A 20,955-nucleotide genomic window follows, 5' to 3' on the forward strand; every position below is an offset into this window, starting at 1 on the left:
GGGGATCTGTCTCCACCCCGCTCATTGTGTTCCAGAGTTTCCTGTGCATTGCCTGTAACCCTTTACCAATCTGCCAGGAGCCTTTTAACACAAAAGGGAGGAGATGGGGGAAGGGAGTACTGAGGAAAAACATCCCTATAAATAGCCCTCTTGAACAAAATTGTTTTCCCAGTACACAGTTGTTTTTAGGCCTCCATGCCCCCCGTACCTCTGCACCCTCCTCCTCATACATTCCAACCTTCCTCAACATGCCTGGTGTTCTTACTCAGTCCTCTCTGGATGAAGATGTTCTAGAGGCACAGGATAGAAGCTTCAGATCCCCCATAGGCCCCTCACCAGCTCTGGGTGCATGGGCTGTGGTCTGGGGCTGACCTGGATTGAACAAATTTCTTAACCTCTTTGAGCCTTAGTTCCTCCACCTGATAAATCAAGGTTATAATAACTACCTGGTAGAGTTGTTGTGAGGATTAAATAAGATAAGGAAATAGCCTAGCACTTGGCCTGTATTTAGGCCAGTGCTCAGTACACAAAGGAGAGTGATTTTTTTTTTAATTGAAATATAGTTGATTTACAATGTTGTGCTAGTTTCAGGTATACAGCAAAGTGATTCAGATACTTTTCCCATATAGGTTATTACAAAATAACGAGTGTGGCTCCCTGTGTTATATAGTAGGTCCTTGTTGGTTATCTATTTCATATATAGTAGTCTGTGTAGGTTAATCCCAATGTCCTAATTTATCCCCCCCCCCCCCGCTTGCCTCTTTGTTAACCATAAGTTTGTGTTTTACGCCTGTGAATCTCCTTTCTGTTTTGTAAATAAGTTCATTTGTACCTTTTTTTTTTTTTTTAGATTCCACATATAAGCGATATCATATGATATTTGTCTTTCTCTGTCTGGCTTACTTCACTTAGTATGGTAATCTCTAGGTCCATCTATGTTGCTACAGATGGCATTATTTCATTCTTTTTAATGGCTGAGTAATATTCCATTGTAGAGAATGATTTTTATTATCTTCTCACTGAGCAATATTTCTGTTTCCTCCATCATGATCCAGTTCCTTGGGATTATTTTTCCCATTTCCCCATCCTGGTCCCATTTCCCATATAAAACACATTTATAAGACTTTATTTTATTTTCATTTATTTATTTATATCTTAACCAGTTCCAACATGGTTTGAGATGATTTACTTTACATTTAACTGTTTAGAACCAGGAAACATTTTCAGAAAAGGTAAGATTGCCTCTTGTTAAACAGTTTCTGACACTGAAGATATGTTGCCTTTTGTGGGCAATTTGGGAAGCAGTTCTGATTGTGGCTCACACTTTTCTTACATCTCTGGTGTCCCCAGACCTGTTTTTACTCCTATCTTGAAAGCACAATATGCAGAAATTAGTTTGAGGACAGGAATTATCAGAGGTTACAGATATAAGTTACCTCAATATATAATTATATCCCCCAAATTGTAAACATTTGGAAGTTGGACAATATATTCCTATTGTTTTTCATTATACCTTTTGGATATGTTTCAAGGTCATGGGGGTTGGCAGTGGTGGGAAAATGGTACCAGTTTGTAAAAAGGATTATACTTGAAAAATCTTACATCTATTTCAGGGAACATTCTGCTTTTTTCAATCCTCAGTACACAAGTATTTAATTCTCCATGCGGATCCTAAAAGAACCTAGTCAGATGTACACAAATATCATTTACTGGTGCACTTTTTCGCAGTAAGATTGTGTGTGTATATCTATCTAACACCAGCTTATCACACATTAATTTAATTTCATGGGAAGTCCTCACAGATTTCGTGGGAACTGATTATTTAAAGCAGCTTCAGGTTTCCTCTCTAATTCTTCTATTTAGAAGAACCTCTTCAGTTGGATATCTACCTTGCGGTGTATTAAAACCTTTCAGATTAACATGCACATGCCTGGATTTACTCCTAAAATATCCTACCTAAACCCCTACATTTCCCAGACAGTCCTGATTTCAAATATTCTGCCCCATTGTCAAACGACATGCCAAAGGATGTGTACTGATTTTTGCTTTAGAAAATACGAGCAATGTTATAAGATGAATTGTGTCCCCCACCAAATTCACATGTTGAAGTTTTAACTCCAGTACCTCAGAATCTGAACTTCCTTTGGAAGGAGGGTGGTTGTGATGTAATGAATTAAGATGTGATCAAACTGGAGTAGAATGGGTTCCTCACCCAATACAAAAGGTGTTCTTAGAAAAGGGGGAAATTTGAACACATTCATGCACACAGGACGAATGCCAAGATAAAGGCAGAGATTGGAGTGATGCTTCTGCATGCCAAGGAATGCCAAGTATTGGCAGGAAACCACCAGAAGCTAGGGGAGAGGCATGGAACAGGTTCTTCTTCACAGCGCTTAGAAGAAACCAACCCTGCCGACACCTTGATCTTGACTTCTAGCCTCCATGACTGTGAGATAGTAAATTTCTGTTGTAGAAGCCACCCAATTTGTGGTACTTTGTTACAGCAGCTCTAGTAAACTAATGTAGCCAGCATAGTAAAGAAGCAGAGCCAGCCCCCAGTCCCGCGTTGGAAACTGTTACTCTAATGATCAGATTGGTAAGAGTCTAAGTAAACTCAGAAGTCTCTTGGTGGAAATATCTGTATCTTTAGCTGATGCTAACGGTTAAGCACTTTTATACAGAGAATGCTCACTTCAGCAAGGAGCTCCAATGGAGGTCAAGGAGAAGAGTTACAGAAGTATACAGGGTTTCACCTGATTGTACAGGATGGGTGGGATAGGGAGATTGGCGGAGGTGGGGGGTGGGCTCCTTCCCACATACCTTAATGTTTTGAAGCATGTTTGGGGTACCAGAGAAAGGAAGCTCTGCGGGGCCTGTGTGATGGCGCTGTGGCCTCTTGCATGGGCCACTCTGGCTCCGGCCACTTGCTCTTCTGTCCCTTCTCACACCTCTGCAAGGGATCCAGTAAGGAATTACCTTCCTGAAGGCTGGAATTTTCAAGAGTCTGCGAAGTCTGTTTACACTCAGCATTTACTCATTTATTCAGCCAGTCAAATTTCCTTAGCGTCCTCTACATGCCAGATACCGGGTTTGGTGCTGAGGACACAAAGCAGAAAAGACTCCATCCATGCCCTCAGGAGCCCTCACCCTAGTGGCAAGAGAGCCAAGCACACTGGCAACTGCAATATCAGGAGACGGATGGGAGCCCTGGAGTCGGAGTGATTGATTGCCTGGCTGAGTCGAGGGGATATCCTAGAGGAGGTGACTCTGGTGGAGGCTTGAAGCGTGACGATTTCTCCTGCAGATAACAGGGGAGAGGATTTTCAGAAAAACAAGGACAGCATTTCTAGGGACACAGACATGTGTGAGACCAGGACTTGTGCAGGGAGTGGAAAGCGTCAGCGTGGTTGGGTGTGGGAGAGATTGGTGGCATGGCTGGCTTGTGCCAGTCCGGAGTTGATCCTGCAGTGGGAATTCATTAAGAACTTGGAGCAAGGCAGTGTTGGCCAAACCTGGCAGAGATGTGGGGGTCAGGACAGGGACAGAGGGAGGCGGCAAACCAGGGGGAAGGGCACCATGCAGCATCCCTCCTTGCCTACTCTCTCACCTTACTGAGAGGTGGAGATGCATCCTGGTTGACGCCTAGTTTCTGAAGTTGAACTACTTGGGGTCAAATCCTGGCCTTGTCACTTGCTTTAGTCCCGCAACTAGTTCATTCTGAAGCCTAAATATGAAATCAGATGGTCTATTAAGGGAATTTATCTGTATTAATACTACATTTTGCACGAAAAACAAGTCACAATAGATTCTAGAAACTGTGGAGCTGTAAGTTTAGCTTCTCTCCCTGGGAATTATTTGTAAGAACACCATCACAAAGTTAATTTGCACACGCCTTAAACTGTATATCATACCTTGTCCTTAGAGGAATTTGGCTTGAATTATTAAAATGCCCACAAGGGGCATCCCAGTAATCGTTAACGTCTGAGATGTGGGTTTGCCCTCTAGTGGGCATTTGTGAGTGTGCATGCATTGTAGATACACATACAGCATACGTACACACACACAGAGTTTCCATCCATGGTTCATAATCTTCCTCCCCTCCCCTCGACACTTAAAGGTCAAGTGGTATTTCGGACACATCAGTATTTGTAAAAGTGTCTTCGTTTATATGAATCAGGGTTACGAGAATGTTTTATTACGTGTGTGCTTGCACACACAGTGGGGAATAATAGTCTCACATGGAGGTTCATTTCAAATTACATGTACTTATATAGGTATATACATATATACACATGTATAACCAAATCACTTTGCTGTATACCTGAAACTAACACAATATTGTAAACCAAGTATACTTCAATTAAAAAAAAAAAAAAACCTTCAAAAAAAAAAAAAAAGCAAGAGCCCACATGCACTCCTCCACATCTGCTTTTCTTGCTTCTGTTTGAGAATTACTGATCCAGAAGAGAAAGTAGAAATATATATCACCACCATAATGGTATAGTGTGCCTGCCTCATAGTAGATACTCAGTAAACATTAGCTTTCTTCCTCTTCTTTTCCCTATACTTTCCATAAAAGCTATTCCAAAGTGTAATTCAACAGTAAAATGTGCATTTGGTGTAAAGCATTACTCTGTGTGAAGCATGTTGTTGTCTCCTCAAATACAAAGATGAATAAAACTCCACTTCTATCTTTAAGATGCTTACAGTAGAGAAACTTCTAGCTTGTAACTAAATTCCAGCAGGATATGTCTCAAATATTTGTTTGGGGTAGATTTTGGGGAAATTAGAATTTGGTTTTCTTTTAGAAATAGCATCATAATAATGCCAGTTTCTCCTGACTAAGAAGAAGGACCCTTGTGGTAAAAGATGAAATGAACATCAGGGGAACGTTGATTTCTATTTGAACAAGTAGAGACTTAGAATAGGCCCAGAAAGAAAGGGGAGTAAAGGAGACTAGAGTCAGCGTGGGAGGTGTTTTGTTGAAGTTTGAAGAGGAGAGAGATTTGGGAGCAGTTACCATATGATGTGAGACATTGAGAAGAGGGGCAGGGAAAGAAGATTTGAAAAGGTTTTATAATGTATTGTGAGTGGAGTCCCCCTTTGATGTTTTCATGACACTGTAGTAAAGATTTAACTTGTCTTTCTGTTATTTTTGGATTGGGTTAGCGTTTTTCTGTTTTGTTTTGTTTTTTTAAAATCAGACCATGAGGAGACAGGCTGTGAAGTGTCTTAGGTTTATCTGGAAAACGTAAGTGTTCAGACCATAAAACTTTAAAAATAGGTACATTATAATTTCCTCATGTGCCTTAAACCTAAAATTAAACAAAACTAAAATGATAAAATTGTATAAGAACTGTCTATGATAAAAGTAATATATGCACTCGGTTAAAAAATTCAAAAGGTATGGAATGGTATTCAATGGAAAAAGAAAAATGCTTCTTGCTTCATTCCTTAAACCTCTCCCCCACCCCCATGTCTCACCACCCAAAGGTAACCACCTTTAAGAATTTGTTTTTAATTATTTTGATGGTTAGCACTATAATTATAAACTCTATGCTTATATCACTATTTCTTAATTTATATACTTTATCCAAGGTCTGTTAACCCCCAAGCTATGAATGATAATAAATCTAGTTCATTGAAACTATCTCTCCATTTCTTTTCCCCTTCATGCGCTCTGTTAATGATATTATTTACCATGTTATCTTTTGGTTATCATTATAAGTTTAAATACCATGCTTAACCTTTGAATTCTTGCTCCATCAAGAATAGGTAGTGACTCTTGATTCCCTACTAGGTAACAAGAGAGAAATAGCCCCCTCACATTACTCTTCACCTCTCCCCTTCCCCTCACTTCCACCCAATCTCTGTACCTCTCAATTTCTGTCTTCTCTACCTTTACATTTACAATGTTAGGGTTTATAGCATTTGCATTTTGTTCTATAAGTATTATTAATTTTTCTGTATTTTATCTGTTGATTGAGCTTAAAAGTTGAAATCAATAAGTTACTCTGTAGCATAGTTTGTGCTTATGCAAATATAATTTACTATAGAATTTTGAGTGGTTGGCTCAGAAGATTAACATTCAATATCTCCAAATCTGAGCAATTCAAAGGAGAATGAAACAAGCATCAAGGCCAAGTAGATTCTTCTTTCTTATACTACATAACTTGCTCAATTCATATCATATTTCATGCTCCATTTTTTAATTTTATTTTTTAAAAATATTCATTTATTTATTCATTTACTTGGCTGCATCGGCTCTTAGTTGCGGCCCGCGGGATCTTAATTGCGGCTTGCTGGACCCTTTGTTGGGGTGCGTGGGCTCCTCATTGCGGTGCACGGGCTTTTCTCTAGTTGTGGTGGGCAGGCTCTACAGCGTGCGGGCTTAGTTGCCCCGAGACACGTGGGATCTTAGTTCCCCCACCAGGGATCAAACCCGCCTCCCCTGCACTAGAAGGCAGATTCTTAACCACTGGACCACGAGGGAAGTCCCCCATGCTCCATTTTTAAAAACTTCCTTTTTTTGGTTTTACTTAGAGTTTGTAATTGTTCTTTTTCAAAATTGTTTTTCAGAGTCCTAGGTCCTTTGCATTTTCATATGATTTCTAGAATTAGCTTTTCAACTCCTGCAGGAAAACAATCTGCTGGGATTTTGATTGGAAAGGCATTGACTGTACAGATCAATTTGGGGAGAAATGACATCTTGACAATATTGAGTCTTCTGACCCATAAGCAAAGTATATATCTCTATTCATTTAGGTCTCTTGAATTTCTCTCAACAATGCTTTGTTATTTTCAGTATAAGACCTTTTACATCTTTTGTCACATTTAGCCCCTAAATTTTTCATATTTTTTATGCTATTATAAGTGGTATTTTAATATTTCAAGTTCCAATTGTTCATTGCTAATATATAGAAATTCATTTTTGAATATTCATCTTTTTCTCGCAAACTCACTGAACTCATTAGTTTTTGTAGCATTTTTGTACGTTCCATTGGAATTTTTATAGAAACAATCATGTCATCTACGAAGAAGACAGTTTTTTTCTTCCTTCCAATCTGGATTCATTTTATTACTTTTTTAGAAATATTATTTCATCTGATTTTTCTTTTTAGTTTGCTCATATGATGAATTACAGTGATTTTTGAATTATATTGATTGAATGAATTATGTTGATTGATTTGTGAATCCCATTCAGTTATGATGTAGTATCCTTTCTATATGTTGTTGAATTTGATTGTTAAAATTATGTTTAGGGTTTTTGTATCTACATACAGTGTTGAATGTAAGAAGTGACAGAAGACATCCCTGTCTTTTTCCTGATTTTAGTGAGAAAGCATTGTCTTTCATCGTTGAACATGTTGCTAGCTATAGATTTTTGTAAATGTCTTTTATCAGGTTGAGGATGTTCCTTCATATTCCTAGTTTGCTAACAATTTTTTGTCAGTAATGGCTATGGGATTTTGTCAAGTGCAGTTTTTGCATCTATTGAGATGATTATGTGGTTTTTCTCCTTTGGTTTGCTAATATGGTGAATTACTGTTTGATTTTTTAACATAAAGCAGTCCTGCATTCTTGGGATAAACTCACCCCTCTTGGTCATGTTGCATTATCCTTTTCATACTGTTGGATTCAATATGCTAAAATTTTGTTTAGAATTTTTGCTTCTATGTATATTTGAGATATTCATCTGTTGTTTCATTTGTTGTAATATTTTTGTCTGGGTTTGATATGAGGGTAATGTTGGCCTCATGAAATGAGTTAAGAAGTATTCCCTGCTCTTCAAATTTTTGGACAATCTTGTGTAGAATTAGTATTATTTCTTCTTTGTGTAAAATTGGTATTAGTACAAATACTAATTTGTGTAGAATTTGTGTATTATTTCTAATCTTGTGTAGAATTAATATTATTTCTTCTAGCTAGTGAATTCTATAATTCTATAATTTACTAGCTATCTGGGCCTTGAGATGTCTATGTGGGAAGGCTTTTAAGTACAGTTTCAATTTCTTTAACAGATAAAGAAGTGTTTAGTTCATCTATTTCTTCCTGTGCGAGCTGTGGTAATTTACATCTTTCAAGGTATTTGTCCATTTTATTTAAGTTGTGAAATTTCTTGGCATAAAGTTATTCATAAAAATCTATTTTTATCCTTTTAATACCTATAGTATACGTGGTGCTGTCACCTCCCTAATTCCTGATATTGAGAATTTGAGTCTTTTTTCTTTTTCCTGACTAGTCCAGCTAGAGCTTAATCCATTTTGTTTATCTCAAAGAAGGACAAATACCATATGATATCACTTATATGTGGAATCAGAAACATGACACGAATGAACTTACCTATGAAACAGAAACAGACTCACAGACATAGAGAACAGATTTGTGGTTACCACGGGGGAGGGGGGTAGGGGAGTGATGGATTGGGAGTTCAGGATTAGCAGATGCAAGCTATTATATATAGAATTGATAAACAACAGGTCCTACTGTGTAGCACAGGGAACTATATTCAATATCCTGTGATAAACCATAATGGAAAGAATATGAAAAAGAATGTATATATGTATAACAATCACTTTGCTGTACAGCAGAAATTAACACAACATTGTAAATCAACTATACTTCAATAAAATAAATTTTAAAAAGAATAAAGTCACTCTCCTATATAACCACAATACAAGGATCACATGCAAGGAATTTAACATTGATAGAATATTATCATATAATATATATGGTCAGCTTTGATTGTCTATTGCTATGTAACAAATGACCCCAAAATTTAGAGGCTGAAAACAGCAATGTAGTACTATTATATCTCATGAGTCTGTGGGTCAGGAATTCAGATATGGCACAGTGCGGAGGGCTCATCTCTGCTTTATGATGTCTAAGCCTCAGCTGGAGGTGGATCTGAGTGGTTGTTGGCTTCTTCACATGGCCAGTGTGGGCTGCCTCATAGCATGGTAGCATCAGGGTAGCTGGGCTACTTACATGGTGGCTCAGGGTTCCAATAAAAAGTGATTCTAGAGATCACCAATAATAAAAATAGGTATCACACATAAGGCGATGTTTGCAGATATAATATCATCTTTATCATATTTCTGCCCAAAACGCACAATTTGAATCCAATCATGAGGAAACAATCAGATAAGCCCAAATTAAGGAATATTCTACAAAACAACTGGTCTGTAAACTTCAAAAATGTCAATGTCATGAAAGAAAAGGACAGATGAGAAACTATTTCAGATTAATGGAGACTGTTTTAGTTAGCTTGAGCTGCCATAACAAATACCACAGACTGGGTGGATTAAACAACCGAAATGTATTTTCTCACAATTCTGGAGGCTGGAAGTCTAAGATGAAGGTGGTGACAGGTTGGTGTCTTCTGAAGATTCTCTCTTTGGCTTGCGGGTTGCCACCTTTTTCCTGTGTTCTCCCATGGTCATCCCCAGTCTGTGCTGTCTCTGTCCCAATCTCCTCTTCTTTATAAAGACACTGGTCATGTTGGATTATGGCCTACCATAAAAACCCTATTTTAACTTAATGACCTCTCTGAAGGCCAAATTTCCAAATATAGTCATGTTCTGAGGTACTGAGAGTTAGGGCTTCAACATCTGAATTTGGAGGAGATTCAATTCAGCCCATAACAGAGACTAAGGAGATTTCTTTACATGTGGTCTTAGATTGGAAAAAAGTTGTTTTGAGGTATATTATTGAGACAATTGGAAATGAGTATGTACAGCATGGTAGATTAAAAATAGCCTCAAATTCTTTGACAGTCCTCTCACTGAGAAATGAGGCTATATTGCCCCTCCCTTTAAATCTGGGCTGGTCTATGACTGCTTTGTCACATGGGAGAGAGTGAAAGTGGAAGCAGAAACTGCCTTTAAAAGGCTGGGCTTGGGCTTCCCTGGTGGAGCAGTGGTTGAGAGTCCGCCTGCCGATGCAGGGGACGAGGGTTCGTGCCCCGGTCTGGGAAGATCCTACGTGCCGCGGAGCAGCTGGGCCCATGAGCCATGGCCGCTGGGCCTGCACGTCCAGAGCCTGTGCTCTGCGATGGGAGCAGGCCACGCCGGTGAGAGGCCCGCGTACCGCAAAAAAAAAAAAAAAAAAAAAAAAAGGCTGGGCTCAGAACTGGTATAGCTTCACTTCCACTCTCCTTTTTTAAATCTACCATGCTGTACATACTCATTTCCAATTGTCTCAATAATATATCTTGTAACAAAATTTTTTCCAACCCAGGAGTTTTTCAGCGGCCGTGGCTCACGGGCCCAACCGCTCCGCAGCATGTGGAATCTTCCCAGACCAGGGCACGAACCCGTGTCTGCTGCATCGGCAGGCGGACTCTCAACCACTGCGCCACCAGGGAAGCCCCCAAGAGTTTGTTTTTTTAAAAGATTCATTTATTGTTTATTTATTTATGTTATTTATTTTTGGCTGCATCGGGTCTTAGTTGCGGTGCGGGCTCTTCGTTGTGGTGCGTGGGCTTGTTTCTAGTTGTGGCATGCAGGTTTTCTCTTCTCTAGCTGTGGCGCGGGCTCCAGGGCGTGTGGGCTCTGTAGTTTGTGGCTCGCGGGCTTCTCTCTAGTTGAGGCACACAAGCTCAGTAGTTGTGGCATGCAGCCTTAGTTGCCCCACAGCACATGGGATCTTAGTTCTCTGACCAGGGATCGAACCAGCGTCCCCCCAAATTGGAAGGCAGATTCTTTACCACTGGACTACCAGAGAAGTCCCAGTCCAGGAGTTTTGATGTCAAATCTCCTCAGTCTCATTTAATCTGAAACATTCCTCATCTTTCCTTGTCTTTCATGACACTGACAGTTTTGAAGTGTACAGGTCAGTTGTTTTGTAGAATATCCTTTAATTTGGGCTTGTCTGACTGTTTCCTCATGGTTAAATTCTAGTCATGTATTTTTGGCAGGAATACAAGAATGGTGATGTTATGTCCTCAGAGCATCACCTCATGTGTGATGTCAGTTTGAACTACTGGTGAAATTAACTTTGAGTACTTGGTTAAGGTGTTATCTGCCAGATTTCTCCAATGTGTAGTATATCCTCTTTGTAACTGGTAAGTAACCTCTAGGATATTGTTTTTTCTTTAAAAATTTCAAAAAGAGCTTTCCTGTATCCTGTGTCAGACAATTCCAGTATCTGATGTCCTTGGGGGTCTAAATCTCTTGGGTATTAGTTCTGCCGGCTGTCCTTACGTGTGGGCCTCCAGTGCTTGGTGATTTTTTTTTTAAATTGTTTAAATTGTTTTTTAAAATTGAATTTGTTTGAGTCCTATGGAGTGTGTATTGAGGATACATCCTCTAAAGTGTGTTTCCATTGCTCAGAGCACAAGAGACTTGGGAACTCCTTAGTGCTCTTCCGCAACCTTGGCTTGACGAGGAAGGCGCAGGTTTGGCTCTTCTCATGTCGGTCCCAAATCAGTGTCTGCGGAGACTTTCTGTATGCCCTCAGCCCAGGTCTCCTGCTTAGAGTCTAAGCATCCCAGCACTGGTTCTTCCCATGGTTTGTTCCTTTTGGGGTAGGGATGGTTCTTGGAGACTCTCTTACTTCCCCATTGAGTGGAAGGGTGTCTTGGAGAATCTAGTCTTCTATCCTGCCTGCCTAAGCAGAACCCACTCTGATTTTTCACTCTAATCTTTAGTATAAATATGATTCTGCTTGGCTTTCTGTAATAATATCTTTGAAGAAATTTGGATGTCTCATCTCACAACTGGTTCAGTTAATATTCTCAGTAGTCCTGTGAAATGGGAGTCAGTTAATTTGGTACATTGTGCAGCTGACAAAGTTGAAAGCTGTCAGGGTAATGTAAGGTAAATTTATTAACTTCTAAAGCCTCCGTTTCCTACTCCGTAAAATGGGAAAGTTCCTATCTCCTTCCCAAAGCTTTGTATTTACGAGGATGGAATTTGGGAAGCGCCCAGACCCTAGCGCAGTATTGGCACAAGGATTTATTAAGATCACCCAAAGGACAAGCTGTCCTTCTCCCTCCAGGTGCTCCTTCCATCGCCCGGGGAGGGTGGCCGGGCGCGGGGGCGGTGGCGGAGCGGGGAGCGGGGAATCCGTCGGGCGGGTCTAGTGGAGGACCGCGCAGACTCGCCCCCGGGCCCGGCCGAAGCGACTCCCGGGGCGGGGGGGCGGGGGGGGCGGAGCCGGCGCGCCGGAGCCTCCTCCCGGGCGGCGGGGGCGGTCCCTGCGGCCGCTTCTCACCGCCTTCCTTCTCCGGGAGGTGCTCGTCGAGGCCGCGTGAGGGGTGAGTTAGTGGGGCCTCCGCTCCGCCGGCGCCCGGGAAGCGCAATTCCGCGCGGAGGGCTGCGGGCGCCGTGTGGGCATCCCCGGGAGGCGGGCCGGGTCAGTCCCCCGCGCCGAAGCCGGGCGCGGGCCGGGCCTCGGAGGGCCGTTCTGCCTCCACCCAGGCGGCGGGGCCGGGCAGGGGGCCTGCGGAGGCCGAGCTCGGCGGGAGGCACTGGCTCAGGTGAGGGCGGCACCGCGGCGCTCCCAGGCGAAATGCTGCCAGGTGGGAATTCAGAGGTCAGCCTCCGAGGCCCCGCGTCGCGTTTCTGGAGTCGCCACCAGCACCTCTCTCCCTGCCGGGAGAATCAGCGTGAAGAAGCCCCTTCCTCCTTGGAGCCCTCTTTCCCCAGCGTTTCTACTGGGAAACCCATTGCTGATCTCCGCCTGGGACCTTCAGGGGCCGACGAGTGGTGAGGATCGACAGGATTTTAAAGTACCTGAGATACCTGCCCTTAGTCTGGCTCTGCGTCCATCCGGTGCCTGTCAATCCGTATCTGTTGGTGTTCGGTCTTCCATTAGATAAGGGCTAACTCTAGGTCTGAAGAAAACAGAAAAGTCCATGAGTATTGGGACTGAGAAAAGGCCTTTGGGTTGGTAGGCGCAGGAGAGCAGTTATCAACAGGATGGGCGTGTGCCGGGGTTGCAGAGTGTTCAAGAGTGGGTGAGGGATGAGGGTGTGGTGGCGGCTGGAGCACAGGGAGACCTCTCCAGCCGTTTGGTGACGAAAGGGAGGAGGAAGAAGACAGAAATTTGAGGGTTGAGGCTGCTGTTTGTTTGTTTTTTTATAATTTCTAAATTTCTATTAAGAAAGGACAATAACATTGAGGATTCAAGAAAGTCAAGGAGTCTTGGTTAGAGATAAATAAGATTCAGGGTCCAGGCTGAGAAAGTGGGCTTAAAAAGAGGGGCCCAGGGCTATCCTAGGCACCTGGGCTGGGCTGGCGGGCCAGAGTGCTTTACTGTGTCTCTGGGGGAGGAGATAATGCTTAATAGGACCATAGTTTATCTTTTTGGAATTTTATCTTCTAGAGCAGGGTTGACCTTTAAACTCCATGAAATTGCAAAGTGTTCATGTGCCTGTTTGTGTTGTAGGGGAGAAAAATTTTTCTTCTTGCCCCTTCTAGGTTCCTTGGCTGGTCTAATAATTAAATTGAATTGACATAAAACAGATTAACAGGAGAGAAACATTAAATTTCATACCATTGGGATCCCATAAAAATATGAGGCTCAAGAAGTAACCAAAGTAGGCAGCTTTTATATTTTTTAGACAAAGAAACAATACATATGTGAAGAACTGGCAAGACAACTTCGTTGCCGTGTGCGGGCTTTCTCTAGTTGATACAGTGCTTTCCACCTTGAATTCTTTTTTTTTTAAATTTATATTTTGGCTGCATTGGGTCTTCGTCGCTGCGCGCAGCCTTTCTCTAGTTGTGGCCCACGGAGGCTACTCTTCGTTGCCGTGCGTAGGCTTCTCATTGCGATGGCTTCTCTTGTTGCGGAGCACAGCCTCTAAGCATGTGGGCTTCAGTAGTTGTGGCACACGGGGTCAGTAGTTGTGGTGCACGGGCTTAGTTGCTCCGTGGCATGTGGGATCTTCCCGGACCAGGGATCCAACCCATGTCCCTGCCTTGGCAGGCGGATTCTTAATCACTGTGCCACCAGGGAAGTCCCTCTACCTTGAATTCTTATCTCTGATAATAAGGATGCCTGATCCTGGTTCCCTCCTGGTATAGAAAAGGTACCTTTCACATGGGAGATTTATTTCCTGCTTTCAGGGGGAGAAAAGAGGGTGAAAGTGTCCTTGCACTGGCTGTTTCTTAAGTAACTTTAATTCAAAGTAATCAGTATGCCAAAGTGGCATATTTTGGTGTGGCATATTTTGCTTCCCTTCAGTGTGCATTTTTAATCTGATTAAAAATGTCGGTTAAAGAGAAGTACTGAACTGTTTGACTACACGGTCTTGGAGGGGGCAATAAAACTAACTCTCTTAGTATATTTTATGGGCCACTTAGTATATTCTGTGGGCCACTTTATAGGATAAGTATTTAGTATCTACTTTAAAATGAGCTAATAATAATGTGTATTTTTTCCAGAGATGCTTGCAAGACTTGAGAACTAACCATTTCTTTGAAGATCTTTAATTCAAAGTGGAAACATTCAAAGCAAGTTAGTGGTGGTGTTCTTTTTTTTTTTTTTTTTTTTTTTTTGCGGTACGCGGGCCTCTCACTGTTGTGGCCTCTCCCGTTGTGGAGCACAGGCTCCGGACGCCTAGGCTCAGCGGCCATGGCTCACGGGCCCAGCCGATCTGCGGCATGTGGGATCTTCCCTGACCGGGGCACAAACCCGTGTCCCCTGCATTGGCAGGTGGACTCTCAACCACTGTGCCACCAGGGAAGCCCCCCCCATGTAGTTTTTAAGCACCATTTTTAAGGAAAGCATGTGCTCCATTATATGTAGGTATTGTAATTAATTAAATCAGTTCCCTATTGTTAACATTTTGAATCTTTTGAATTTTTGGTTATTTTAGTAATGTTGGTTTGAATATCGTCGTCTACCTCTCTGATTATTTCTTAGAATAAGTTTTTAAATGATGGAGTTGAAAGCTATTCAAATGCATTTTTAAAATCTCCTTTTCACATATCTTCTTACTTCTTTTCCTCACCCAAAGGAAAATGAACGTTTCTGAGGGATCTGTTGCATTACAGGTCCGATCTCTTATTTCAGTGGTTCTCAAACTTTAATGCGTATAAGACTCAACTGGGGAGCTTGTTAAAAATTCATTTTCCTGAGTCCCAGGCCCAGTTGTTCTGACTCATTAGCTCTGGAGTAGGGCCCAGGAATCTACAGTTTTAACAAATTTCCCTCTGTCTTTGATATAGGCTCTCTTGGAACCACACTTTGAAAAATGTTTTTAAAATAAATGGCAAAACGGAATCAAATTTAGGTCACTTCCCCAAAGCCGTTCATGCATCTGGTAACCAGATTTGTACTCAGCTCTTTGTGACTTCAAAGCCCTTGTTTTCTCCATTACCTCAGACCTTCAGACCTTCTCAAGCCTTCTCATTGATGTGCCTCTAATAACTGCAGAAAGGGAACTGCAAGTGACCCCACTACAGGATTCTCTGGGATAGCTGAGAATGGCACATAAGTACACACCGAGCCTCCATTAAAATCCCCCATTGGAAATTCTTAGGAATTCTTTCATGCTGCATAACAAAGACTAAATAAAACAATTTCAGTCCCTTGCTTGTTAAATTGATTTCATGTTTCCTGACTGTTTCATGCCAGCCCTTGTTGTAAAACAGTTGATGTAGGACCTGCAGGCAGCTCTTGCCCAGAGGCAGGGACACTGCTCTGGTGTGCTCTGTGGGTTCAGGGAGGAAGTGGCAGACTAGACAGCAACTCCTCCCAGAGTCAGAAGAGAGGAGTACTGCTTTTGGAAACTCAGTGACAGAGAAGCAAAAGGTGGTGGGCATGACTAAGGGAAAGGGCCATTTATTAGAGATGGGGCCCTCTGTCCTTAGGAGAGCGTACCGAAGGGAACTAGCATGGGGGTGAGGCTTTTTCTTTTTAAACATCTTTATTGGAGTATAATTGCTTTACAATGGTGTGTTAGTTTCTGCTGTATAACAAAGTGAATCAGCTATACATATACATATATCCCCATATCTCCTCCCTTTTGCGGCTCCCTCCCACCCTCCCTATCCCACCCCTCTGGGTGGTCACAAAGCACCAGCTGATCTTCCTGTGCTATGTGGCTGCTTCCCACTAGCTATCGATTTTACATTTGGTAGTGTATATGAGCCTTTTTCAATTTTAAAAATGTTCCCCAAATGGAATTTTATACCAGTTAATTTTTCCCCTTCTTTATTAGTCTTTATTTTTTCTCCTTTTATACCATGTCACATTTATTTTAGTAGTAACCTGGGATTATTGTGTGTCCTTGTGTGTTTAAACTAGTATATCCTAGAAAGTCATTCATTATTTACCAAATTTAGCACCTACTATGTGTCAGGTCAGCTTGAGGCACTAGGAATACAAAAAGCAGTGATTCTCTTTGAGAAGTAAGTTAATTTTACTGCTGTTTGTTGACTTGGATTATACACAGTCTTTGACTTTTTCTTTTAACTTTTAATTTTAATTAATTTTAGACTTAGGGAAAAGTTGCAAATATTGTACAGAGAATTCACTCAACTTCCCCTAATATTAGCCCCTTACATAACCGTTGTTCAGTTATCAATACTATTAACTAAACTATAGACTTTATTTGAATTTCATCAGCTTTCCTGCTAATGATTTTTTTTTCTGTTTCCACTGGCTGTCAAGGATCTTACCTTGCATTTAGTTATTTCTCCTTAGTCTCCTCCAATCTGAGATAGTTCCTCAGTTTTGCCTTGTTTTTCATTATTTTGACCCTTTTGAAGAGTCCCAGTTAGTTATTTTGTAGAATGAAGTTATTCTGTAGAAAAGTACTGATTAGTTATTTTGTAGAGAGCAATACATCACTGATTCATGAGGTTGATAGGTCTCATCACTGGTGATACTAACCTTCATCACTTGGTTAAGGTGATATCTGCTAGGTTTCTTCACTATAAAGTTACTGACTTTCCCTTTGTAGCTAATAATTATTTGAGGGGAGATACTTTGAGACTATGCAAGCTGTTTAAACTCAGATTTTTACCTACTCATTTTAGCACCCATTGGTGGATCTCGTCTGCAACAATTATTTACAGTGGTGTTTGCCTAATGGTGATTTTACCCCCCATTTCCTGCTTCCTTATTGGTTGGAAGTTTAGTGTAAGAAAGAGCTGCCCTTTCCCATTTATTTATTTGATCATTTATATCAGTATGGACTCATGGCTATTCATTTTATTCTGTGGGTTAAAATACAATGCCATCATTATTTTCTTGCTCAAATGCTTCCAGTTTTGGTCATTAGGAACTCAGTCTGAGTTTAAATGACCTGTACACGTAAATGGCTGTCATCATTTCTATCCCACCCTTGCCCCCTGCCCAGGGAACTGTTAACCTAAAACAATAAAACAGCCAGTTATTTTACAAGCAAAATGGGTTTATTCTGGAGCAGCAAAGAATTGCAATTTGGGGCATGCAACTGTGGCAAACCACATGCAAGTCCAGTAAAGCAAAGGAAAAGAAACTTTTTTATAGAGAAGGGGAAATTGGGAGGCTCTGTCATAAACAAAAAGTCCATTGGAGGAAACTAGGAGATCGAAATATAGTGGCTTTTCATTGACTGAGTTGTGACAGTCTGTCATTGGCTGAGGTGTTGCCGGGCAAAGAGAAGAGCTTCTTCCTCCTGCTGGTGGTGGTAAAGTGGGGTCACTTCCTGCCAAAGATGCAAGGTGGGTCTCTTCCTATTGGGATCTGTATTGATGTGATCTGTAGCTCCCCTTCTGGCCTCCCAGTTCCACTTCGGTGAGGTTTCCCTTTATTAATTTTCACAGAACCATTGCTTCTTTAGGGTCTGGGCAGTGATCAGTCAGAAGCCAGGTGAAGGAACTATAATTGGGAGAATGAATACCAGAGGTCCACGGAAGGTAGGACAACGTGTTTGCAAATAGTCAGCTCTCAGGAGCTCTGCAGGAGTAAAAGGAGTAGCAAAATATCAGCCTTTTTATTGGTGCTACCCCAGAGAGACCCAAGGGAATAGGACCGTGTGCCTGGGGCCACATCTTGCAGTGTCTGCAGGATTACCAGATGGATTTAGAGACATTGAAATGCTGATTTTAGTGCTCTTGGCTGCTGAATGAAGACCACATTCTTTCTCCTTGGTACTAGGTGCTTAGTGAATATTTATGGAGTGACATCTGGTGTCCTCCCCTGACCTCCCATGGTGGTGTAAAAATGTGTGCATTAGAGATTCTCTGAGAATGATACTTGGCATTCATGCTGATATACCCTTTGTTATAACTTGTCTTCCGTGCTAGATTTTTGTTTATGGAAAATTTCAAGCATACAAAAAAGTAGAGTGAAGAAGAAAATGAACTCTCAGATACCTATCACCTTGCTCAGTACTTTTCAATATTTTGCCAATTTTATTTCAACTATTTCCCCCATTTTCAGGGTTGGAGCTGGCGTATTTGAAAACAAATTGCTGACATTACAAGCTAAGGAAGGACTGAAATAAACTCTGAGTGCAAGGACTATACCTTAATTCCCTTGGTGCCTAGCACTATGCCTGAAAATAGCAGGTGCTCAGAAAAGACTGGTTGAATTGAGAGGAGGAAAAACAAAATTATGAGAACATCATCATTTTGAACTAACCCTAGGGCAGACCTAGAAAGGAAAAGGGTGGTGAGTCTTGCCCTAAAATAACTTCTTTCATGTTACCTGAATTTGTTCTCTATAACCATGATTCCCCTGTCACCTTAAGACAGCCTTGACTGAAAGAGAAAATTCTTTTTAGGAAGAGTTCAGGGTCTCTCATTTATTTAAATGTTTTTACAAAGAAGTCCAATCTGATGATGTTTTCCCAAACACCAACCAGGAGTGACCTGCCCTAAAAAGAGCTCTTTTTAAAAAATCATTATTATTTTTTTAAATTATAAGAGTGGTATATATTCATTGAAAGAAAAACAGGAAATTACAGAGAAATAGAAAATAAAATTATTCAATATGTAATTCCAGAGATAACATCTTGGTTAGCATGCTGATAAAATTTGAGCATGAATCATATTGGTAATCAGAGTCAACAGATATTTATTATATCCTTGGGAATGTACTAGGTGTGTTTGCTGTGTCATCTCATTAAATTCTTACAGCCATGTTGTAAATTAAGCTAATTTTTAAAAATCATTTTATAGCTGGGGAAATGGAAACATGGGGAGAATGTTTGCCTTCAATCTGATAAGCAGGCCGGGCAGATCTCTCTTGAAACATTATCCCTCTATAAGCAGCTCTTAGAAAAACAATGTTCCCTGTCTAACTTTTCCAAGACTGAGATTTTATCAAAAACTGTTGCCAATCCTAGCATTTAAGCCTCCTGCAATTAAGTCTGCAAGAGGTAGTCTGGCTCCAGAAAACTGCAGACTTACTGTTACCTGGAGGGAAGAAAACAGACCTCCAGGAGACCATTTCAGAGACAGTCTCAAGGAAAGGGACAGGAAGAGACAGGTAGAAGGCTGCATGTTTCAAGGGTTTGTGCCGGGCACACCCAGGTACCAAGGGGAGGAAAGAGACTGAAACGTCCATGTGAAGGATGTGGCAGAAGCCCAGGCTTTGGAGCTGAGCACGTGGGCTCAGACCCCAGCTCTACCACTTAGTAGTTGTGTGAGCTCAGGCAAGTTCCGTAATCTCTCAACCTTCATTTTCTCCTCTATAAAATGAGGAGACCAATAATTCTTACCTCACAAAGTTGAGATGAGAATTAAGTAAGTTAATACAAGTGGTTTAGCCCCAGTGCATGGCACAGAGTAAATGCACAAATGGATCACTCTTCTTATTAGCGATTAATCTTCTAATTAGTTATTACTGCCTTCAGCAAGCCCCTAAGCAAGGCCTAAAGACCCTAAACAAGACCCTAAACACAGGCCATACTGTTTAATTGCTTCCTGGGCCAAATCTTCTCTCTTGTGGTTTGATCCAGGAACCTAACCTACGTTTGTAACATGGTGTCTAGAGAGAAATGCGTTCTAGGTTTCCCTCAAACTCATGTAGAGCTAAAATTTTGGAATACTACCCTTAAGTAAGTAAGAGGCTATCTTGAGAGTTGCTAAGGGTGTTTAAAAAAAATTAATTAATTTTTGGTTGTGTTGGGTCTTCACTGCCGCAGGCTTTCTCTAGTTGCAGCGAGGGGGGGCTACTCATTGTTGTGGTGGCGGGCTTCTCATTACGGTGGCTTCTCTTGATGTGGAGCATGGGCTCTAGGCGTCTGGGGTCAGTAGTTGTGGCTCACGGGCTCTTGGCGCGCGGGCTCAGTAGTTGTGGCACACGGGCTTAGTTGCTCCACGGCATGCGGGGTCTTCCCGGACCAGGGCTCGAACCTGTGTCCCCTGTATTGGCAGGCAGATTCTTAACCACTGCGCCACGAGGGAAGTGCGAGTGTTTTGTTTTTGTTTTTCACAGTAAATTGCCACATCCCCACGTCTCATTTATTTATTTAGTATTTATTTATTTGGCTGTGCCAGGCCTTACTTGCTGCATGCAGTGCGGGCTCCTCGTTGAGGCACGTGGGATCTTCGTTGCAGCCTGTGGGATCCTTAGCTGCAGCATACAGGATCTAGTTCCCTGACCAGGGATGGAACCCGGGCCCCCTGCATTGGGAGCACGGAGGCTTATCCACTGGACCACCAGGGAAGTCCCTCACATCTCATGTAAAAAATCAACTTTGTTTTCATTACAAAAGGACAAAAGTGTGTCATACTTTTACAAAAATGAGAGAAAAGGGTAAAAAGCACCCCTGGCTAATCCCATACTCCTAACAGAATTATTGCTAGCTTTTGGTAATATTTCTTTCTAGAGTTTTCTTAACTCTCTAATTTTAGTGGTAATCATATGCAAGAATTTATTTTCTGTTTTTCTTTTTGTTACTTAAGATTTCATCATACGTGTTTTTGTGTTATTTTGGCACAGAATATATATTGGTCTCCATTCTGTCCATTTAATTGAGGATACGTTTGCTGCGGAGATTCTGTG

General features: G+C 41.5%; 1 protein-coding gene across 1 annotated transcript in view; it reads left to right on the top strand.

Moving 5' to 3' along the window:
- The first annotated feature begins 12,188 nt into the window (after positions 1–12,188).
- B4GALT4 (beta-1,4-galactosyltransferase 4) overlaps positions 12,189–20,955 on the top strand; it is a 29,127-nt gene continuing 20,360 nt past the window's right edge. The window contains exon 1 of the mRNA XM_082655530.1: positions 12,189–12,259. The gene's annotated coding sequence lies outside the window, so the exon portion shown is untranslated. The remainder of the gene's footprint in view (positions 12,260–20,955) is intronic.

The sequence above is a fragment of the Grampus griseus genome, assembly GCF_964374135.1.
Source record: "Grampus griseus genome assembly, chromosome: 5".
Taxonomy (NCBI): Eukaryota; Metazoa; Chordata; class Mammalia; order Artiodactyla; family Delphinidae; genus Grampus; species Grampus griseus.